This window comes from Colobus angolensis, unplaced genomic scaffold, assembly GCF_000951035.1.
Source record: "Colobus angolensis palliatus isolate OR3802 unplaced genomic scaffold, Cang.pa_1.0 Scaffold224, whole genome shotgun sequence".
Classification (NCBI taxonomy): domain Eukaryota; kingdom Metazoa; phylum Chordata; class Mammalia; order Primates; family Cercopithecidae; genus Colobus; species Colobus angolensis.
This window is the reverse complement of record NW_012115422.1, coordinates 4,790,634-4,814,898: the sequence shown is the minus strand read 5'-3', so window position 1 is coordinate 4,814,898 and position 24,265 is coordinate 4,790,634. Positions and strand designations below refer to the sequence as shown.

Genomic DNA, 24,265 nt, shown 5'->3' with positions numbered 1-24,265 from the left:
ACACTCAAAAACTTCTGGGTGTCAAAGAACACAATGAACAGAATGAAAAGGCAACATATAGAACAGGAGAAAATACCTGCAAATTATATATCCGATAAGGAGTTAATATACAGACTATATAAAGAATTTGCACAACCCAACAATAACAAAAACTAACATGATTTAAAAATGGGCAAAGGACTTAGACAACATTTCTCCAAAGATGATATACAAATGGCTAAGAAGCATATATGAAAAGATGCTCAGCATCATTAATCATTAAAAAAACGCAAATTCAAACCACAATGAGATATCATGTTGCACCCAGGAGGATGGCAACTATCAAAAACAAACAAAGAAAAAAGGAAAGTGTTAGTAGGGATATGGAGAAATGGGAACGCTTGTGAAGTACTGGTGGGATTGTAAAATGGTGCAACTACTCTGGAAAACAGTATGGCATTTCTTCAAAAAATTAAAAGTAGAACTACCATATAATCGAGCAATCCCACTTTTGGATATATATTCAAAGAATGAAATGCAGGGTCTTGAAGAGATATTTGTACACCCATGTTTATAGCAGCATTATTCACAATAGCCAGGAGGCTAGAAGCAATCTAAGTGGCCACTGATGGATAAATGGAAAAACAATATTGTGGTATTGTACACCTACAATGGAATATTTTTCAGCTTTAAAAAGGGAAAATGTCCCGTTACATGCTATGACATGAATGGCCTTGAGGGCATTATGCTAATAATAAATAAAAAAATAAGACAGCCACCAAAAGAACCATACTGTACGATTCCATTTATAGGAGGTATCTAAAGTAGTCGAATTCATAGAAACGGAAAGTAAAAGGATGGTTGCCAGGGGCTGGGAGGAGGGGGAAACAGGGAGTTGTTTAATGAGTATAAAGTTTTAGTTTTGCAAGAGATAAAAGTTCTAAAGTTCTGTTGTACAACAATGTGAATATACTTAGACTACTGAACTATAGACTTAAAAATGGTTAAGATAGTAAATTTTATGTTATGTGTGTTTTTTTTTTTACAACAATTAAAAAATTTAGCTGAGCACAGTGGCTTACGCCTGTAATCTCAGCATTTTGAGAGGCCGAGACGGGTGGATCACCTGAGGTCGGGAGTTCGAGACCAGCCTGATCAACATGGTGAAACCCCGTCCCTACTAAAAATACAAAGTTAGCTGGGCGTGGTGGCACATGCCTGTAATCCCAGCTACTCAGGAGACTGAGGCAGGAGAATCGCTTGAACCCAGGAGGCAGAGATTGCAGTGAGCCAAGATCACGCCATTGCACTCCAGCCTGGGCAACAAGAGCAAAACTCCATCTCAAAAAAAATAAATAATTAAAATAAAATGGCTTCAATGGATGGTGTAAGGAATAATAGCTAACGTTTGCTGGGTACTTGTTAGGCGCCAGTTTCTATTCTAAATGCCTTACATGGTTAATCTCATTTCATTTTTGCAACATTTCTATTAGGTAGAATCTATTATTACCCCAATTTTACAACCAGGGAACTGAGATTCAGAGAGGTTAAGAAGTTTGTACAAGGTCATAAAATGAGGAAATGATGAAGCTAGGGTCCCATCCTCAGCAGTCTAGCTGCAAAGCCTGTGTTCATAACTATTTTATTACAAGGCTAATGTAGATGAACATGTTTAAAACAGCATTTCTTGTAGAAAATAATTAATATGGGAAAGGAAGGCCCTCATTACAGAAGGACTGGAATGGGAGTATGAAGTCCTGCTCCGTAGCCAACGTGACCTGCTTTTGTCACTGAAATACCCTGAGCTTATCTGGACTAGATGGACTAGATGATATTTAAGGTCCATTTATGCTACCTGAGCCTGTAAATCATGTGCCAAAATATCCTCTAGAATTGCAGCTGCAAAGTTATCCCGGGCTCCTGCCACAGGGAGGAATGTTTGGAGGTTCTGAAACACTCCACATTCTGTCCCTGCGTCTTCTGAGTCCTGACTATGGCAAATAATTGGTTTCCTTAAAGTAGAACTTGTTACTTTTCGCTGTCTCCAATCCCTGTGCACCAAATAACCATGGCGGCATGGGGAGAGGGGAGCAAGAAGAGGGCAGCTGGTGTAATCAGGTCAAATAAAGGTAATTCCAGAACCCCATTTGGCTGGACTGGTGTAGCATTCTGCATTCCAGATCTTTTTGTAGGGGGAATTAAATGTGCTTTAAGTTGCTTTTTAAATTACCCTGTCAGGCAGGGCAATAATAGTGATTCAGGGTACTCGGTATTTTGGGAAGAAATTTGAATCTCTACACCTGAATCAATCCAGGAAAACTTGCCATGCTGCTAAATAAACACTTGCATCAGGAAAAGAAGGATAGGTGGGAAGGATGTGGAGGGATGGAGGGAGTTAGGCTTTGGGGATTGAGGAATTTAACTGATAAAGGGGTTCTCATGAGAGTTAGAAGAAAGCAAGGGATGGAACTTGGAATCTCAGCTTCTCCACTTACTAGGTGGAAAGTTTAGGGCAAGCTGCCTGATGTCTTCAAGGCACAGTTTCTTAGTCTGTCAAAATGAATTGGTAATACCTAAATCAGAAGATTGCCATGAGGATTAAATGAGATACTGTATTCAAAACACCTAGCACAGTTTTCAGCTTGCAGCAGGGATTGAACGAATGCTGGCAGGAAAGCTGAGAAAGGAGCTTTCATTACCTGGAGTTCAGCTGGGAGTTGTGGAGAAGATTAAGAGCCCTAACCTTCCCCCGACTGGTGGTAATTTTTACTACGTATTCTCTTTCTTTGATATTTAGTCCAGATTGATCTGGTCTGAAATATGGTCACGTCAAGCTTTGATTTGACTAAGAAATATGTAAACGTGAAAACAAGTCAGTGCTTCCCAACATGTGTGTCATGAAGCACCATTTCTTTTAGACTGCAAGATAGGGGGTAAACGATGTTCTACTTAGAGACTCACAGTGTATATTCACCTGCAGGGAATGAAAAGTATTTCCCAAGATTTTGTTTAATTTAGTGATTCTTAAATTTGACAGAACCCTTATCCCATGACAGCTATTAATACCATTCAGAACACACTTCAGGGTGATATCTTGATTCCTATTATTTGCAAAGTGAATTGCTTGTATTTTAAAAATTACCAGAATATGTTTTTCTAAATGAAATTGATAATAGTATTAGCTAGGAGTGCAATGGACAAATAGGAAGACAAATTATTATAAATAGGACTTGCATCCTTCATTCAAGAAGCTGCTGAAATCCCACCTTCTTAGTTCAGCTATTCTGGAATAAATAAAATAGAATCAATTCCCAGGACTCTATTAAATCCTGATTATCATTTCATGTACTTTTTCAAATATAATTCCAAATATCATCAGGGCTGCCTTTTGGCCCAGATGTCTTCAAAAAAACATAGCCCAACAACAAATAGGTTGATTTACATACTCGACCTCTGAAGAAAAAAACAAATTGGAGAATGTATTCTTAATGTATGAAAAAAAATCTTTAAAAGATATTGTTTTTAAGAAAAATTATGGAAAGCTTCATCCTGTACAGATTAGATAAAATAGTATAGTAAACCCATCCCCCAGTTGTACAACCATTCACTTCTGGATGATCCTATTTCACTTGGATGAGCCATTCACTTCTGGACGATCCTCCACTCCAATCCACTCCTCCTCCTCCCGTGTTATCGTGAAGCAAATTTCAAACATCATACAACTTTATCCACAAATATTTAAGTTATAGATCTCTAAAACAGAAGGATTCACTCTTTTAAAAAGCATTGAAAAACTTTTTGCATTAAAAATTAACAATAAAAAAATAATAAATAAATAAGATAAAATAAACAATAAAAAATAATAAATAAAAAATTGCTTCATAAAATTTTATAACAGTTTATTTGTTCAGAATAAGGTCCACTTATCATGATTGGCTGATACATCGTTAAATATTTTTAAAGTATAGATTCCTTTGTCATCTCTTTTTTTCTCTTGCAATTTGTCAGTTAAAGAGAAGGCTAACATGACCAACTTGTCCTGGTTTGCCTAGGACTTCCCCTGTGTTAGCACTGGAAGTCTCATGTCTTGGACAGTCCCTCAATCCAACGATGTCTGCTCTGTAATGTTTCCCATAATATGGATTTTGCTGATTGCATTCCAGTAGCTAACATTTTTCTCTGTAACTATCTATTTCTGTAAATTGGTAGTTGGATCTAGTGTCTTGGTTAAATTCAGGGTCAACTTTCCTTCTTTCCTTCCTTCCTTCCTTCCTTCCTTCCTTCCTTCCTTCCTTCCTTCCTTCCTTCCTTCCTCCCTCCCTCCCTCCTTCCCTCCCTTCTGTCCTTCCCTCCCTCCCTTCTTCCTTCCTTCCTCCCTCTCTCCCTCGTTTCTTCCTTCCTCTCTCCCTCCCTCCCTCGTTTCTTCCTTCCTCTCTCCCTCCCTCCCTTCCATCCTTCCCTCCCTCCCTTCTTCCTTCTCTCCTCCGTCTCTCCCTCCTTTCTTCTTTCCTCTCTCCCTGCCTCCCTCCTTCCTTTCTTCCTCCCTTCCTCCTTCCTTCCCTCCTTCCCTCCCTCTCTCCCTCCTTCCTTCCTCCCTTCTTCCTTTCTTCCTTCCTCCCTGTCTCCCTCCTTCCACCCTCCCTCCTTCCGTCCTTTCTTCCTTTTTTCCTTCCTTTTTTGTTTTTGGTAATATTGCTTTATTAGTTGTAGTGTGGTATGCCTCTGCCAGGAGATATATAATGTCTGCTTGGCTCTCCTTTTGTAATGTTAGCAGTTGTTGATAAACAATGTTTAGATTAGCAAAACATCTTAAAAATCCTTTCCCAGCTCCGATTTCTTCTCCTATTACAGAAGTTCCTGGTTGTATGTTATGCAAGTTTGCTAGGGCTGGAATAACAAAATACCAGAAACTGAAATGGCTTAAACAACAGAAATGTATTTCCTCACAGTTCTAGAGGCTAGAAGTCCACCATCAAGGTGTCAGCATGATTGCTGCTTCTGAGGCCTGTCTCCTTGTTGTGCCACTGGCCATGTTGTCCCTGTGTCTTCATGTTGTTTTCCTTCTGTACCTGTCTGTGTCCCAATCTCCTCTTCTTCTAAGGATACCAGTCATATTGGATTAGAGTTCACTCATGTGACTTCATTTTATGTTAATTACCACATTAAAGACCAGCCCTGATTACATTCTGTGGTACTGGGGTACTGGCTAGGAACTTCAGCATACTGATTTTGGGGGGCAAAACAATTCAGCAGTCACACAAACCAAACACTCTTTATTCTGCTTCTTTCTTTTTTAATAGGAATCTATACTACACCTCACTGCAATGGGTTTCCGAGTAGGGGAACCTTATCCTGAGCCCCAGGTGGGTGAATTATGGTGGGTCTAGGTTATCTGGTGGGCTGATTTTCCTTGCCAGGGAATTGTGTAAGCATAGGTAGGAAATGCAGTTCCAGCCAGGTCAATGGGATGTGAGGAGGCTGCTGAGAAGCTTCTGAGGAAGATGGTCCTCGCTAATTAGAAAGAAGACACAGGAGAAGAAACAGAACTGCTTCTGCTGGAAGCTGAGGGAAGTAGGCCAGCCTGCAGGTGCACCACACATCTTTAGATTGGTATGCATGGCAAAGCAGAGGGATGGACGGACGTCCTTGAAGAGCCTTTGGAATCGGAATCACCTAACCCTACCTCCTTACTGTGGAGTTTCCATGTGTGATGATAAATCTTTTCCCTTTTAGGAAACCCTAAGCTCATATTTCTGTCACTACTTTTGGAGGCAGCCTAAGCAACATGTCCCCTAAACTCTCTCTCCTAAACATATTTAACAACTCCAAACCCAGCTGCTAGCACTCTTCCCTCCTCCCTTCCAACCTCCCCTTTCACTCCAACATCCTTCCTTTTATCCTAATTGTCATTCTTTCTTTTTTCATTCTAAACTTTTTGGCTTCTCATAGTAACTCCTTTTTATCTATTTATCCCTGAGGTTGCAGGTCAAAGAAAAATATGGGGAATACTCACAGTTACCAATTTCTGCCTGTCTTCATATGATACGTCCTTTTTTCTATTGCATTGCACTGCCTAGTTTATGGCAGTGTCTTTTGGCTCCTTGGAGCTCCTCTTCAGAAAATAAAATCTATAGCCTTTTTCTCTATTTCTTGGAAAAAGAGAAACTTTCCTGGAAATGCCCCTTGTATTGGGTGACAGATGAATCTGCATCCTGTCTGGGGTATACAGGATCTTCTCTTCACCTTGGAGATCAAGGCAAAGTTAAAGTGTTCTTGCTTTTCCCATTGTAGGCCTTTGGAAAGAAAAGACAGAAAGTAAATTTAGATCAACTTAGTGAGTAGATTTCACAAGAAAAGAGTCATACTTTCTTGCCAAGAGGCCCGGATGCGGTGGCTCATGCCTGTAATTCCAGCACTTTGAAAGGCCGAGGCTGGCAGATCATGAGGTCAGGAGTTTGAGACCAGTCTGGCCAACCTAGTGATACCCCGGCTCTACCAAAAATACAAAGCATTAGCTGGATGTGGTGGCATGTGCCTATAGTCCCAGCTACTTGGGAGGCTGAGACAGGAGAATCACATGAACCCGGGAGGCAGGGGTTGCAGTGAGCTGAGATTGCACCATTGAACTCCAGCCCAGGAGACAGTGCAAGACTCCATCTCAAAAAAAAAAAAAAAAAGCTTTCAATTTATTATTAAATTTCTGTTTTTAATCAATTGTGTGTCTTTCATGTCTCCCCCAGGGTTGACATTTATAACTAAGTGCATTACAGGTAGAGTGACCATATAATATATCATTCAACAGGAGTGAAAGGAGATGGTTCAACAGGCAGAAGCCAGGTCTCTCCCAAACTGTGATGTATGGTCACTCTGATTAAAGTGCCGTAAAAGCATTTACAACGTTCTTCTGTTGAAATGTGTAAAGAGATGCCTCACAAATATTTTAGGGGCGTAGTAACTAGTCCACACAGTTCCCAGCAGCCTAAACTTTCAGAAAATTGAAGCTCTGAGAAGTATCAAAAAGATATTAAAATATAAAGCCTTCATAAAAGTATCCCTTAATTTTTTTTTTTTTTTTTAAAGATGAAATCCTTCTCTTGTCGCCCAGGCTGGAGTGTAATGGTGAAATTTCAGCTCACTGCAACCTGCTACCACTTGGGTTCAAGCGATTCTCCTGCCTCAGCCTCCTGAGTAGCTGGGATTACAGGTGCCGGCCACCAAACCCGGCTAATTTTTGTACTTTTAGTAGAGACAGGATTTCAACATGTTGGCCAGGCTGGTCTCAAACTCCTAACCTCAGGTGATCCACCCGCCTTGGCCTCTCAAAGTGCTGGGATTACAGGCATGAGCCACTGCACCTGGCCATATTCTTTAATTTTTAAAGCCCTGGAATAAATTAATAAATTTCCAATCCAAGACACTTTTCAAATAGCCACCTGTCTGTGGCAGACCATCTGAGATGGGGAATCTTTAGAGACCTGTCCTTCTCAGCATTTTTTCAATTAGGGAAGATCTGTGAGCCGTTGATAAGTGAAACGCTTTGCGTCAGCTAAATCAAGAGCACAGGGGTGGCTTTCTGGCCATGGTTCCGAACAATGAAAGTAATATGAGATTTTTCTAGAACCTGAATGAAAAATAGATCTGGTGTCATTCACAGAATGTGAAATGACGGGCTGCAACTCTGACATTGTCACACAAATACCAAAATACAGCCAAGTTCCAAATAGACCAGGCATGGAAAACTTTAGCAATATGTTCTGGGAGAGCAAGAAAAAAAAATGTAAAAGAACATTCTTTATTATGGTTCGATACTCAGTTTTTCACACTTCAATCTGCCAAGTAAAACACACGCTTTCCTGTTCCTCTCTGTCAACATCTCACTCTCTCAAATAACATTCCACCCATCTTTTTCTATGGTTCCCTAAGACAGTAGGTTAAGATAAATACATAGATGTCTATAGAAGACATTGAATTTCCCAAAAGAGTTTTAGGAGAAAATAAAGCAAAATTATATAAAGAAGAGACGGCCGGGCGCGGTGGCTCAAGCCTGTAATCCCAGCACTTTGGGAGGCCGAGACGGGCGGATCACGAGGTCAGGAGATCGAGACCATCCTGGCTAACACTGTGAAACCCCGTCTCTACTAAAAGATAACAAAAAACTAGCCGGGCGAGGTGGCGGGCGGCTGTAGTCCCAGCTACTCGGGAGGCTGAGGCAGGAGAATGGCGTGAACCCGGGAGGCGGAGCTTGCAGTGAGCTGAGATCCGGCCACTACACTCCAGCCCGGGCGACAGAGTGAGACTCCGTCTCAAAAAAAAAAGAAGAGACAACATATGTTGACGAGTGATTTTATGTTCTCAGACACATCATGGAGCAGGTTGAGAAATGATCAGGTTACTCTGTTGAATGGCCAGTTCCTTATACCTCAGGTCTTTCTGACATCTCATGGAGATAGGGAGCTGGGGCTAAGGTCCCTATTACTCCCTTGTGGCTGATGTTAGTTATTTTGCTCAATATCGCATTTACGATAGGTGTCATAGTCAGGGCTGGGGCTCAAACCTAGGTCTTCTGGCTCCAAGTCTCAAGCTCCTTCCATGGCATGCCCCTGAGCAGCCTGCCCCAACAGATTTGCCTCTGGTTGCTCCTTCCCCTAAGGATCTCAGGACATGGCCTCAGGCTGGCAGGGTGAGGCAAGTGCCCCACCTTGAGTGTGAAGGGTGTGGAGGGTAGTTGGTTTGTGTGGTCTCTTGGGTACTGCCTGTGATTTGTTGTGTCAAGCCTCAGAACAAACACAACTTTGCACTAAGAGGGCAATTTGAGGAAATCGGTCTTCACACTAAAAACAAAAGCACTAGCCTGAAAATTTTATGTATAAATCAACATGGTAAAATGACATCTCACAATGACATTCACTGCGGCTGAACTACTCTTGTTTTCTGGTCCTTTGCAAATTTGTAGCTATTTAACCCAACAATTTCCAACACAGGAACTCCTGACCCCTCGCAGTCTGAGAAGTGGTGGTAAGTAGTGGTGGTAAGAGTTGAGGTGTTGGTAAAAGGTGGAGAGCCATGAGTAATTAAATAATTCAAAAAAGCTAACAGAGACAACACGCTTAGCCAGAACTAGTCTATGTAGATTAAATAAAACAAGATATTTTGTGTGCTTTTGGTGAGAATTTTATCAATATCTTTTTTTAAATTTTTTTTTTTGTATTTTTATTTTAGATTGAGGAGGTACATGTCCAGTTTTGTTACCTGGGTATATTGTGTAATGCTGAGGTTTGGGGTACAAATAATCCTGTCACTCAGGTCCTGAGCATAGTACCCAACAGTTTCTCAACCCTTACTCCCTCCTGCATCTCCAGTAGTCTCCAGTATCTACTGTTGCCACCTTTACATCCATGAGTACCCAGTGTTTAGCTCCCATTTATAAGAGAGAACATGCAGTAATTTGTTTAGAATAATAGCCTTCAACTGTATCCATGTTGCTGCAAAGGACACGCCCTCACCCTTTTTTATGGCTGCATGGTATTCCATGGTGTATATATATCACATTTTCTTTATCCAATCCATTGTTAATGGGCATCTAGGCTGATTCCATGCTTTGCTATTATGAACAGTGCTGCGATGAACGTGCAAGTGCATGTGTCTTTTTGGTAGAATGATTTGTTTTCTTTTGGGTATATACCCAATAATGGGGTTGCTGGGTTGAATTGTAGTTCTAAGTTCCCTGAGAAATCTCTAAACTGCTTTCCACAGTGCCTTCACTAATTTACATTCCCACTCACAGTGTATAAGCATTCTCCTTTCTCCACAGCCTGGCCAATATCTGTTGTTTTTTGACTTTTTAGTAATAGCCATTTTGACTACTGTGAGATGGTATCTCATGGTGGTTTTGATTTGCATTTCTTTGATGATTAGTAATGTGGAGCATTTTTTACATGTTTCTTGGCCACTTGTATGTCTTCTGAGAAGTGTCTGTGTCTTTTGCCTATTTTTAAACAGGGTTATTTGTTTTTTGCTTGTTCAGTTGTTTATGTTCCTCTTAGATTCTGGATATTAGACCTTTGTCTGAGGCAAATATTTTTTCCATTGTGTAGGGTCTGTTTACTCTGTTGATGGTTTCTTTTGTTGTGCAGGGGCTCTATAGTTTAGTGAGATCCCATTTGTTGATTTTTGTTGTTGTTGTTGCTGTTGTTGTAATTGCTTTTGAAGACTTAGTCATAAATTCTTTCCCAAGGCCAGTGGTCAGAATGGTGTTTCCTAGGTTTTTTTCTGGGACTCTTACAGTTTGAGGTCTTACATTTAAATCTTTAATCCATCTTGAGTTAATGTTTATATATGGTGAAAGGTAGGGGTCCAGTTTCGTTCTTCTGCACATGGCTCACCAGCTATCCCAGCACCATTTATTGAACAAGGAGTCCTTTCACAATTGCTTATTTTTGTTGATGTTATTGAAGAACAGGTGACTATAGGTGTGTGGCTTTATTTCTGGATTCTCCTTTCCATTCCATTGGTCTATGTGCCTGTTTTTGTACATGCTGTTTTAATTACTGTAGCCTTGTAGTATAGTCTGATAGTCTGAGTTGAGTAATGTAATACCACTGGCTTTTTTTTTTTTTTGACAGAGTCTTACTCTGTCACCCAGACTGGAGTGTAGGGGTGTGGTCTCGGCTCACTGCAACCGCCATCTCCCTGGTTCAAGCAATTCTCTTGTCTCAGCCTCTGGAGTAGCTGGGACTACAGGTGCATGCCACCATGCCCAGCTAATTTGTGTATTTTTAGTAGAAATGGGGTTTCACCGTATTGATCAGGCTGGTCTTGAACTCCTGACCTCAGGTGATCCACCTACTTTGGTCTCCCAAAGTGCTGGGATTACTGGTGTGAGCCACTGTGCCCAGCCTGGCTTTGTTCTTTTTGCTTAGGATTACTTTGGCTATTTGCGCTCTTTTTTAGTTCCATATGAATTTTAGCATATTTTTTTCCAATTCTGTAAAAAATGATGTTGCTATTTTGATAGAAATAGTGTTGAACCTATAGATTGCTTTAAGCAATATGGCTATTTTAATGATATTGATTCTTCCAATCAATGAGCATGGAATTTTTTTTCCATTTGTTTGTGTCATCTACGATTTTTAAACAGTGTTTTGTAGTTCTTCTTATAAAGATCTTTCACTTCCTTGATTAGATGTATCCCTAGGTACTTTATTTGTATGTGTGTGTGTGTGGCTATTGTAAATGGGATTATGTTCTTGATTTGGCTCTCAGATTGTACATTATTGGTTTATGGAAATGCTACTGAATTTTGTACATTAATTTTACATCCTGAAACCTTGCTAAAATTATCAGTTCTAATAGCCTTTTGGTAAAGTCCTTAGGATTGTCTAAATATAGAATCATATCATTAGTGAAGAGAGATAGTTTGATTTCTTCTTTTCCTGTTTATATGTTTTTTTTTTTTTTTTTTTTTTTTACCTCTTGCCTAGTTGCTCTGGCTAGCACTTCTAGTACTATGTTGAATAGGAGCGGTGAGAGTGGGAATCCTTGTCTAATTCTAGTCCTCAAGAGGAATGCTTCCAGTTTTTGCCTGTTCAATATGATGTTGGCTGTAGGTTTGTCATAGATGGCTCTTATTATTTTGAAGAATATTCCTTTAATGACTAGTTTCTTGAGGGTTTTTATCATGAAGGGATGTTGGATTTTTATCAAGAGCTTTTTCCTCATCTATTGAGATGATCTTTTGATTTTGATTTTAAGTCCATTTATGTGGTGAATCACATTTATTAATTTGTGTATGTTGAACCAATTTTGGATCCCAGGAATAAATCCTACTTGACCATGGTAAATTAATTTCTTGATGTACTGTTGAATTTGTTATGTATTGTTGAATTTTGTTGAAGATTTTCATGTCTATGTTCATCAAAGATATTGGCCTGTAGTTTTCTTTTTTCATTGTGTCTTTGCCAGGTTTTGGTATTAGAGTGATGCTGGCTTCATAGAAAGAATTAGGGAAAAATCCCTCCTCTTCAATTTTTTAGACTAATTACAGTAGCATTGGTACCAGCTCTTCTTTGTACATCTGGTAGAATTCAGCTGTAAATTCATATAGTCCAGGGATTTTATTTGGTTGGTAGGATTTTTATTACTGATTCTATCTCAGATCTTGATATTGGTCCATTTAATGTTTCAATTTCTTCCTAATTCAATCTTGAGAGATTGTGGGTTTCCAGGAATATATTTGTTTCCTCTCGATTTTCTAGTTTGTTTGCATAGAGGTGTCATAATCATCTCTGAGGATCTTTTGTATTTCTGTGGAATCAGTTGTAATGCCATCTTTATCATTTCTGATTTTGCTTATTTGGATCTGTTTGGGTCTTCTTTCTGTCTTTCTTCCTCTCTTTCTTTCTTCTTCTTCTTTTTTTGTTTGTTTGTTAATCTAGCTAGTGGTCTATTGATCTTGTTTATCCTTTCAAAAATCAACTTTTGGTTTTGTTGGTTCTTTGTATGGCTTTTGGGGTCTCAATTTTATTCAGTTCAGCTCTGATTTCAGTTATTTCTTTTCTTCTACTAGCTTTGGGGTTAGTTTGTTCCTGTTTTTTAGTTCCTCTAGGCTTGATGTCAGATCGTTAATTTTAGATCTTTCTAACTTTTTGAGGTAGACATTTAGTGCTATAAACTTTACTCTTAACACTGCTTATGCTGCATCTCAGAGATTTGGGTATGTTTTGTCTCTGTTTTCATTAATTTCAAAGATTTATTTTTATTTCTGCCTTGATTTTGTCTTTTATTCAAAAGTCATTCAGGAGTAAGTTGTTTAATTTCCATGTAATTGTGTGGTTTTGAGAGATTTTCTTGGTATTGATTTCTATTTTATTCCACTGTAGTCCGAGAATATAGTTTTTCGTGATTTCAACTTTTTTGAATTTAGTGAGACTTGCTGAGAGTCGATTTTAAGTATTCTCACCACAGAAATGATAAATATGTGAGGGAATGCGCATGTTAATTAGTTCAGTTTAGCCATGCTACAATGTATATATATTTTGAAACATGTTGTTCATGATAAATATGTGCACTTTTTATTTGTCAATTAAAAAATAAATAAAGGGCCGGGTGCGGTGGCTCACGCCTGTAATCCCAGCACTCTAGGAGGCTGAGGCGGGTGGATCACAAGGTCAGGAGATCGAGACCATCCTGGCTAACACAATGAAACCCCATCTCTGCTAAAAATACAAAAACTTAGCCAGGCGTCGTGGCAGGCGCCTGTAGTCTCAGCTACTTGGGAGGCTGAGGCAGGAGAATGGCGTGAACCCAGGAGGCGGAGGCTGCAGTGAGCAGAGATCGCGCCACTGCACTCCAGCCTGGGCGACAGAGCAAGAATCCGTCTCAAAAATAAATAAATAAATAAATAAATAAATAAATAAATAAATAAATAAAGTAGAACATTGACAATAAAACAAAATTAGAGATAGGTGGAGTTTTTGTTTGTTTGTTTTGTTTTGTTTTTTGAGTCGGAGTTTCATTCTTGTCGTCCAGGCTGGAGTACTATGGCGCAATCTCGGCTCACTGCCAGATAGGTGGAGATTTTAAAACATAGTATCCATAAGGAAGAAAAAAAAATAACAAAAAGATGTTCTTGATGGGGAAAAGTGTGGGATCTATGGATTAGCCTGTGGCAGTGTGAGTCCTGAGGGGAGATGATCCTGGCTAAGGAGCCACAGTGCAAAACTCCCTCCATGTGAAAGTTCTGGGGCTTTTCTAATTAAGGTTCAGAGACCAGCTGAGGCTCCAAGCATTCTACAATCCTCTGTGGATCCTTTGTAGGTCCCAGGTGGTTCATGGATCCTCTTTGGGATTTAGAGTGTGTTAATCAGGATGAGCATTTGTATTTTGTCCAGGGCTCCCAAAATGACTCTGGGCCTTGTGTTAGTCAATGCCTGTCTCCGCTTTCTCTGTGTTTGTCCAAGTCCATGGCTGTCCTACACAGTGCATGTGGTAGCTTCCCTATGAATACTTGTGGGACGAGATTTCCTATCCTTTCTACTCCTCTGTGAATCTTATTTCCAGATAGAGGAGGCTTGGGCCATGGAGGCTGTTTTCCAGTTTTCTATACTATTCAGTATTCGCTGTTATTCAGAGTAGTTATTCAGTATTCTACTTTTAACTCTGATTACTGCTTCTGCCTTTATCCTGGGCTTCCTCAGGATGCATACTGGGACTCATGCCAAGACTTTTTTTTTTTGCTATTCTGATCTGTATTAAGCTCATTTACAACTCACCCAGGTATTGAATATGGTGCTTACTTGCAAGATAGCCATTGTGCAGCTGCTAATATCTGCTTGCCTGCTTGGCTACCGGCCTTTTCATTTTATGAGCATGCACAGTCTGTCTCCTACATGCACTGAAGGAATTTGTTTAAGAGTAAATCAGCCTCTAATCTGTTTTCTCAAGTTTATCAGAAAAATTAGCTTCAGGAACACTAGTCACTTTATGAATAGCAGTACAAATATAATGATATTGTGAGAGGGCTGTTGAATTTCACATAATTAATCGATCAATTGAATGATCTAAGAATAAGCTTTAAATTGAGCAATGAGAAACCTAAAGTCCTAACTGCCAAATCATATACAGGTACTGACAAAATGAACAGCCCACACTTATTCTGTCAAACTTGTAAATGGTGATTCATTGCTGTTTCTTGGCAGGGAGTGTATTTTGTTTATTATAATCATATTTGTCCTGGAACTCTGGTTTGTTAAGTAAATAACTTATACAATGGTAGGATTGTTGCTCAAACAGCAGTTACCTATTTACAGATCCCATTGCTGTCTTTAGAGTCCCACACAGGAGCAGACTGAAAGAAAAGCAACACTGTGTGCTATGATTTCTGCACTGTGAGCTTGATGTGAGACTTGGGGGAAAACTTTATAAAGTTCTAAGTGGAATTTATTCAACTACAAAATTAACTCTCTCTTCCCACACCCCCACATTCACCCACATGCAGCCTCCTGAAGTAATTTAATTGAGATTAATTGTAAAAGAAACCCAGGAAAATGCCAAATGTTGAAAGGGAAGGTAAACCACAGAAGCCACCTCATGGAATTACGAACTGAAACAAGAGTCTTGTCCTTTTACAGATGAAGCTTCAAGTTCATCCTAGCAGGCTTTAAAATACTGATGCAGCCTTTAAAATACAGTTATAGCATACAGTTACTCAGAGTATAGTAGTCTTCCCTTCTCAGGATTCATGCAGTTACTAAATACCCATTTAGATCTGCTCTTAGAGACATTGAACCAGTGTTGCTGAACATTTTGCCCAGCAAATGGGGATTCTCAGCTAACAAAAAAGTGGTCTCTCCAAATATGGTCTCTAAACCCCAGAGAGTGTGCACTCTTCTTGAAGTGCCAGGAGCAAAACAGGTTATGAGCTGACACCCTGTGGGCTGGTGCACACTGCTTTTGTGGGAAGGAGGGAACAGCCATCCGAAATGGAGGGAGGACATTTGGATGACTGTGAGAGAACCCAGGCTGGGAGCACTTGCAGAGAAAAGTTGGCTAGCCTTGTCTTAATTTTCCCCCTCTGCAACACTCAAGTTCCCCTGCAAACTCCAGCAAGTCTCCTGAAGAAAAAAGATTTCTTTTTTTTTATTCATCCCCCCAGGTCGACCTAAAAGAACACACTTTACTTTTTCAAGCTTCTCAAACACCTTCACTTTAAGGAATATAAAAATTGAAAACCTAACTTCAAGATTATTTCTAGACTATTCTGTTATTTTTATTTTTATTTTTTTGAGACAGGGTCTTGCTCTGTAACCCAGGCTACGGTGCAGTGGCACAATCATGGCCGACTGCAGCCTTGACCTCCCAAGCACAAGCGATCCTCCCACCTCAGCCTCCCAAGTAGCTGGGACCACAGGCATGTGCCACCATACCCAGATAATTAAAAAAATATTTTTTTTAAGCAGTCTTCCTGCCTCAGCTTTCCAAAGTGCTGAGATTATAGGCATGAACCATTGTACCTGGCTATTTTATTGTTTTAAACAAAGTTAATTCTTCAGTTTCAGTCAGAATCAGAACTTATACAGGAACTGGAGATACTGAACTTATATTAGTTTTCTACAGTTTTTTTTTTTTTTTTTTTTAGTTTCTCTCTCTCTTATTTAGAAACAAGGTCACCATCTGCTACCCAGGCTAGAAAGTTCACTGCAGGTTTGAACACCTGGGCTCAAGTGGTCCTCCTGCTTCAGACTCCTGAATAGCTGAGGCTACAGGTGTGCACCACCATGCCTGACTAATTCTTTAACTTTTTTTGTAGAGATGGGGTCTCACTTTGTGGCCCAGGCTAGTCTCAAACTCCTGGCTTCAAGTGATCCTCCTGCCTCAGCCTACCGTACAGTTTATTCTTAGAATCACAGAAATAAAATCTTTACATTCTGTCAAGTGATTGTCATAAAGCTTTGTGAGTATTCATTAGATGAGATTTACCAGTTGATGTTTTGTCTATCTTATTATTATTATTATTTTGAGATGCAGTTTCGTTCTTGTTGCCCAGGCTAGAGTGCAATGGCACGATCTCAGCTCACCACAACCTCCACTTCCCAGGTTCAAGCGATTCTCTTGTCTCAGCCTCCTGAGTAGCTGGGATTACAGGCATGCACCACCACATCTGGCTAATTTTGTATTTTTAGTAGAGATGGGGTTTCTCCGTGTTGGTCAGGCTGATCTTGAACTCTTGACCTCAAGTGATCTGCCCGTCTCGGCCTCCCAAAGTGCTGGGATTACAGGCATGAGCCATCATGCCCCGGCTATGTTCTTTAAAAATCCACTATAATAATATATGATGAACTTGACTTTATTGTATTTTAAATAATAACTCAGAGCTTTGAGATACTGTTTTGCTTTATGAAAGTAGTTAATGTTAGTATTTATTTCTCAAAGGTAGGCAAACTAATGCAAAGATTGGGTTACTAAAGTAGTGATTTTATTGTCCCATTTTACCAATGATTTGATATATTGTCAGCAAAGGTTTATGGAAAATACGTTTTTCTGGAACTCATCTGTTAAACACTTTACTCTTAACTCTTTCATTACCAAGCACCTAATGGAACAGTTTCATCTTTGACAGTGTGAACCAATAGTCTGGTATCCTGGAGTGTGATGAGAGTTTTGTTCTCTTTTATAATCTCAGCAGTTAAGAAATGAATGTCTATCCTCTTCACATTTCCATAGAACAAAATCGGTGCTGGATATTCATGTTAGACATTGGACATTTAGGAAATATTTGCTAATTTGACTTCAGTACAACAAGTGACATGTTTACATTAAGGCAAATTTTTTGAAAATGATGCTAAATAACCAAGAAAGAGAAAATATTTCAGATGCAAAGGCTGACCTGAAAAGTTTGACTAGCTGTCATGACAATAATTGATTTTTAAAAATTTATGATGGAAAGGAAGAGAGCTGTTGTTTGGCTTTATATTTCACTTCATAGGTGTGGGTCAGGGTCACTTGTGTGAGGGCCGGGAGAAAATGAGAGTGGAATACATGTTGGAGTCAGACTGTGAAGGTCCAGGAATGCCCTGACCTGAAGGCAATAGGAAGTTGCTGAGGACATTTAAGCAGAGACTGTGTGATCAGATCTGGGGAGTAAATGGTGGCAGAGAGAAGAGGAGATCTCAGCAGGGAGACACTGGAGGCAGAAAGACCAGTGAAGAGATTTTTCTTATGGTGCAGGTGATCATTGATTAGGATTTGCAGACGTGGAATAAAAAAATTACCAGAGTGATCTAGGCCTTCAGGTCCTCAGAATGAACCAGGATTTTAAGTACATAGGCCCCAAAATATCTGAATAGTGGTAGCCTGAGTCAAGGGGAAAAAAAACCAGGAAATACAGAAAATAATAAATAAAATGTTTATCTGTACCACATTTTGGACTTAAGCAAAATCAATAAATAGTTATGAAATATGTTGAAATTGTCAACTCCCCTTTGGAACATATCTGAGAAGCAGTCCTTTCCTTCAAACCTTTCAAACCTTAAAATCTGAAACTTGTTGTATCTCTTATTTGTGAGCTTCATATTTTACTTCCTAGAGCTGTTTTCCCTCAGTGCCTTAATTTCTTACTTGCTTATTTGGGTTCTATCTACTGAATTATAACATAAACATTGAGGATATATTGAGTTATATATCAGTGAACCAAAATGTTCTTAGTGATGCCTTAAACTGATTCTTTTAGGCATAGAATTTGTTTCTGAGACAGTAAGAGTATAGACAAGAACATCTAAAGCTAGTATTTTGCTATAAACTTTCCCTAAAGTATCATGAAATCAAGAAGGAAAGCAGAAATTCCTTTTTAACTTAAAAAAATTTGGTAGAAGTACAGATGATAAATCAATAATCGTTTTTTCCTAGAAAATGAAAAAACATTTCTGAAATTAGCTTAAAGCATATATTAAGAACGGCTATCTATGATATGTTGGCAAAATAAGATTAGTGCTGAGTCTAATATGTAATTTACAGAAATAATGCTTCCAATGATAGGAATTGTTTATTTGTTTTGGTATCTATCATCTTTATTATCTTTCTAAATTGATATATATTTAGAGAGAATTTTTGCTGCTTCCCTATTTTTTTTCAAATTGAGGAAGGAGATTTGGGTGACTGTGAGAGAACCCAGGCTGGTAGAACTTGCAGAGAAAAGTTGGCTAGCCTTATCTTGATTTTCCCTCTCTGCAACACTCAGGTTCCCCTGCAAACTCCAGCAAGTCTCCTGAAGAAAACAGATTTCATTTTTTTAATTAATCTCCCATGTTGACCTAAAAGAACACAGTTTAGTTTTTCAAGGTTTTCTTCTTCAAAGAATAGGGAAGATTGTATACAAGAAAAGATTGCATAATGTAAAAGTTGATCCTTTATCTACCCCAACCCACACCTGCCTTGTAAGCTTCTTGGTAGCTGTGCGTATGGGAAGATCTGCCCCACATTCTCCTTTTGTAGGTGATTGTGCCTACAGAAAGCTTAACAGCTGGCAGAATGTGAATCAACATATAAAGCTATAAAGATATATATTTGTGTGTATGTGTGCATGTCAATTCAAGAATTATTTCTTGAGAAACATTGTGCCAGAGATTGTGCCCTATTTTAGAAGGAGAGAAAAGTAAATAAAATATTGACTCTGATATCAAGGAGTTCACTTTCTCTTCATGATTTGACACTGGATCTTATAAATTCGTTGAGCTGATGGCCTTCTCTAATAACTCTCATGGTCATGAATAAGTGTTAGGGAAGTCATGGAATCAAACTAACTTGCAAGAGTTAGTCTGCCAGAGATATTCATAAGGAAAATTTCTGCCCTTTAAGACCAATACAAATAGGCATCATTGCTTTTGGCTCAGGCAAAACTCTACTTGGTAGTTAGCATTTCTGTAGTGTCAGCTTAGGTCAGGCTCTGATTTGATCATGGCCATGGATGCTATAATATATCAATATAAGTCCAAAATACAATTTGGGTTCATATGTGATCATGTTACATTTATTTTAGTAAGTGAAGACAAGAATTTAAAGCCATGGCTCATATTCTCAACTATTTCTTTGAAAGAAAAAAATTGAAAAGGAGATGGCAAAAATCTACAGATGTTTCTTTAAGCCAACACAAGCTGTGTCTGACTTGCTTACTCATTAAATAATAAATTACACTTTAGAGTAAAGCAGATATCTGGATTTCTTGATCTGATGAATGATAAATTACACTTTAGAGTAAAGCAGATATCTGGATTTCTTGATCTGATGAATGTATGTCTTTGTATATGACATTTTCTACACATTATTTTAGACCTCTGACAGACTGTGTTATTTATTAATTCATTCTTTTATTTATTTAACATACATTGCTCGAGCCACCACTCTATACTAGGTATTGCGCTGGATGTTCGGAAACATCAGCCTAACATTCTTAAGAATTTCAGAATATTTTTAGAAGTAGATTTTAAATTTTATGAAATCTAAATAAGTGAAGTGACACTGAGAATTCTGCCAGAAATGAAGGTTAGTTATAACTTTCTGAAAGGACTTTATATTTGTATACATTTATTATCTTGGACATTCAGCATCTTGGTGGGAGGTCTTGATTTTCCTCTGCAGAACTATCTTGTCCCCACCTCTTAGTCTTTGTTGGCTCTATTCAAAGCTCAATCATGGGTATATGGCTAAGTTCTGGCTAAGCCTACTAGAGGATTGGTTTTCTTTGGCCTCAGAGATTGGTTCAACAATGACCACGTGACCCAATTTAGGTCAATGAGTGACAGACAGCTGAGATAAAAGGAGGATGGGTTGGAATTTTAATGACCTCATTCAAGGTCTTACTTATCTCTTACTGAAGCTAGCCCTACCCCTGTACTTACTTTCTTTCTTTTCTTTCCCCTATTTTTGTTGTTGTTGTTGTTGGGGAAGAGATAGAGGTTTGCTCTGTCACCCAGGCTAAAGTACAGTGGCAAAATCATAGCCCACTGCAACCTCAAACTCCTAGGCTCCAGTGATGCTCTCACCTCCAGTTTGCCATGAACTGTGATTGTGCCACTGCACTCCAGCCTTGGCAGCAGAACAAGACCCTGTATTTTTTTAAAAATTAAATGAAAATAAATAATAAATTAATAAATATAAAAGTACTGCACTAGAGGTATGTACAAAGAGCTATAAAACCATTAGAGCTATAAAAGCATATAAAGTGCCATTTCTTTGGTGGGATGAGGAGAGTGCAGAGAGAAAACGGTAGAGCAAATCAAAAAGTCCAGAAAGATTTTATTGAGATATTTGAGCTGGTCCTTGTAAAATAAGTAGAGTCTGACAGATGCACAAAGTAGGCAAGAAGGTTCTAGAATGACAGAATTATGATGAACAAAGACAGAGGTATAAAACTTAGTTATACCTAGGCATGATAATCTATTGTGACTAGAATATAAAAAATGTAAAGGGAGAAGAGTGCTGAAAAATAAGTCAAGAAAAGTCCACTGTGTGTCGGGAATAGATCATGAAGGGCTTTGAGTGTAGGCCCTCTAAGCAATAGGAAGCCATGGAACAGCCAGAAGGGTAGCTTGGATTGGGGTGGGGGTGAGGGAGTGGTAAGTGATGAGTAAAGGAAGCAGACAATGTTGAGAGATAACTAATAGGTAAAATTAGCTGGACTCAGCGATGTTGGGTATAGGACATGGCTCTAGGTTTTTGGGTTCAGCCCTTTGTGGAAAGATGGTGCCTTCACTAAGATATACTCCTCTTGGAAGAGAAATAAGTGGTTGAGGGTGTTTAATTATGAGTTCTGCCTTGGACATAAAGTATTTGAGGTGCTTTTGAGACATCTAAGTGAAAATGTTGAGTAAGCTATTGGATACGCACAGATCTTGGGCTCAAGGGGATAACCTGGGTTAGAAATACAAACTTGAGAGTCATATGCATGTGGAAGGCAATTTAATCCAGTGTTGTAGGTAAGATTTTTTAGAAAGAGAGGAGAGTGAGATAGGAAGTCTCAGAATCAAGCCTTGAGGAGTACTAAAAAGTAAGTCAGATGGGAAAAAAATCATTCTGCAAAAGAACATGAGAAGGAGGAAAGTTTTGTAAAGTTAACAAAAGTAAGATATTTTAATGATATTCATTTGAGATAACTCTTTTTCCCTTCCAGCTTCCTGTCTGTCAGATTTCCCCATTCATCAGGTGTTGCTAAAAGGCCACAGATATTTTTGGGTTGTAACTAGAGATAAGTCCAGCTGCAGATACCTTAAATTTGAATTTAGTAGGATAATTTTTATGATTTCCAATCCCTTTTGTGGAAAGCTGTTGCTAGCTTTATGCTGTAGGAATGGCTTTTCTGAATACTCTTTTGCTCACCATCCCAGTTCACGCAGCATCTTGATGCAGAGATACAAGGTCAGTGGTTGCATTTTGGTATGAAAGTGGTCTATAGCATGTGGCTCTGGAAGTATATGTATAGTGAAGGAGAAACAAAGTTTGAAATGTATGAAGTCATTTCATACATTTCAAATCTTCCAATCAGACTTGTAAAATGTGGTTTTTCATAGATGCCTAGTCAAAATAGAAGTTTTATGCTCTCCTATCAGGAGCATACTCAAAAATGCAGCATATGCCATGATAAACATGATGTTTTTTCTCTTTTTTTCCGCTTTTAGATGAGAATTAGTGCAAATAGGAAATGTGTCACTGGGTAAAGTTGTATGTATTATGCATCCCATCATCAATAACGTAAAGCTCATTTTTATCAATATGCTAATGAGAATGTAATTATTTTCTGTATATCTATAGGAAAATAATATTAAAAATAGTTACATGCAGAGGCAATAAAAAAGCATGCTATCAAAAATTTAGAAAAATTAATACAAATATGCTGCATTTCTGGATCCTGTGATGTTTGGGATATTGTCAATTAAAAAAAACTTGTACATTGTGATTTCTTTTCTAATTCTAAAAAAAGTTATTTTTGAAATAATTTTTAATTGAAGTAAAATATACGTGTATAATTTACGATCTTCACTGTTTTAAAGTATAATAAATAGTACTCATGGTGATAATAAATAATACCCCTTCCCAATTGTATGAGTTTTAGGCCTTATAAAACCTGAATTTGCTCCTTGTTAAGACATTTAAATAAACTTACCTGCTTATTTACTTAAGATAAATTTCTAATAATAGAATTGTAAGGGCAAAGGGCCTGTACTTTTTATTTATTTATTTATTTATTTATTTTTAATTTATTTACTTTTTTTTGAGACAGAGTCTCGCTCTGCCCCCAGGCTGGAGTGCAGTGGCCGGATCTCAGCTCACTGCAAGCTCCACCGCCCAGGTTCACACCATTCTCCTGCCTCAGCCTCCCTAGTAGCTGGGACTACAGACGCCCGCCACCTCGCCCGGCTAATTTTTTTGTATTTTTAGTAGAGACGGGGTTTCACCGTGTTAGCCAGGATGGTTTCGATCTCATGACCTCGTGATCCGCCCGTCTCGGCCTCCCAAAGTGCTGGGATTACAGGCTTGAGCCACCGCGCCCGGCCGCAAGGGCCTGTACTTTTTAAAGGGATTTTATACACTTTGCAAAACTGTTCTTCAGAATTGTTGCACCAATGAATCTCCCTCAAGAATTATATGAGAATGTTTGTTTTCCCATATTATTATTGGCCCCGTGTATTAATTTTGATGATAATATTTGTCAATATAGTAGGAGAAATCTGGTAGCTCATTGTTATTTTAATTTATATTTCTTTGATAGTTAGTGTACTGAACATTTTTCATTCTTTTAGTTATTTGTGTTTCTTTTTGGTAAACTTTCTGTTTATATCTTTTGACCATTTTTGAGGTTTTTTTTTTCTGACTTTTTCCTACTTAGGATGTTCATAATTATCATAAACATCACAAAAAATTTTCCTAGTGTGCTTTGCTTTTTAATTTATTTTATATATTGAGATATAGATGTTTTCAATTTTAAATGTGTGTGAAGTCTCTCATGTAATTTCCACATATAGGGTTGGAAATGCACAAAGTATGTTTGGTTGGAAAGGCCTTTCACAATGGAGATCTATGTAAATGTTTACCACATTTCCCCTATGGCTTTTATAGTTATATATTTTTATTCTATCTTTAATTTCCCTGGGCTTTTTCAAAAAGAATTTTCTAATTTTTAGACTTTTTTCAAATGATGAACTACGTCCCAATACGATTTATTGATGAAACCATCCTTTTTTTACATATGAACTTATTTTATGTATTTGGTTCTGGACTGGACTTCTGTTCCATTAAGTTGCATGATTATTGTTTCCTTAGTACTATTCTGTTTTGGTCATCATAACCTTACAATTGGATCCTCTTATTTCTCTTGTTTCATTTAATATTGACAATTGTTAAACGTTTTTCATTTTATTTGAATTTTAGAATTACCTTTTTTAAAAAAAAATTCCAAAAGTATCATTCTAAGTTTCACTAGAATAAAATTTATAGATTAATTTGGAGAAGTAATTGATATTTTTAAAATATTGATTCAATATCTTTTTACTGAGAAATATGGCATATTTTTCCATTAAAAATATTCTTTAATACCCATTATAACTTACTAAAAATTTTATAGCCATTGGGTATTGGATTTTATCAAATGACCTTTTAGAATATTAAGATGACAGGCGGGGATACTCACCACTATACTAACGAGGAAGATTCCCTATTTAATAAATGGTGCTGGGAAAATTGGCTAGCCATAAGTAGAAAGCTGAAACTGGATCCTTTCCTTACTCCTTATACGAAAATT

At 38.3% G+C, this 24,265-nt stretch overlaps 1 protein-coding gene across 3 annotated transcripts in view; it reads left to right on the top strand.

The window, feature by feature from the left end:
- The window catches only part of PDE11A (phosphodiesterase 11A), a 511,038-nt gene that overhangs the window by 156,862 nt on the left and 329,911 nt on the right, over positions 1-24,265 (top strand). The window contains exon 1 of one of the 3 annotated variants that reach the window (XM_011944039.1): positions 20,926-21,054. The exons of the other annotated variants lie outside the window; for them this stretch is intronic. The gene's annotated coding sequence lies outside the window, so the exon portion shown is untranslated. Of the gene's footprint in view, positions 1-20,925; positions 21,055-24,265 lie in introns of those variants that run through there. 3 annotated transcript variants of the gene reach the window in all.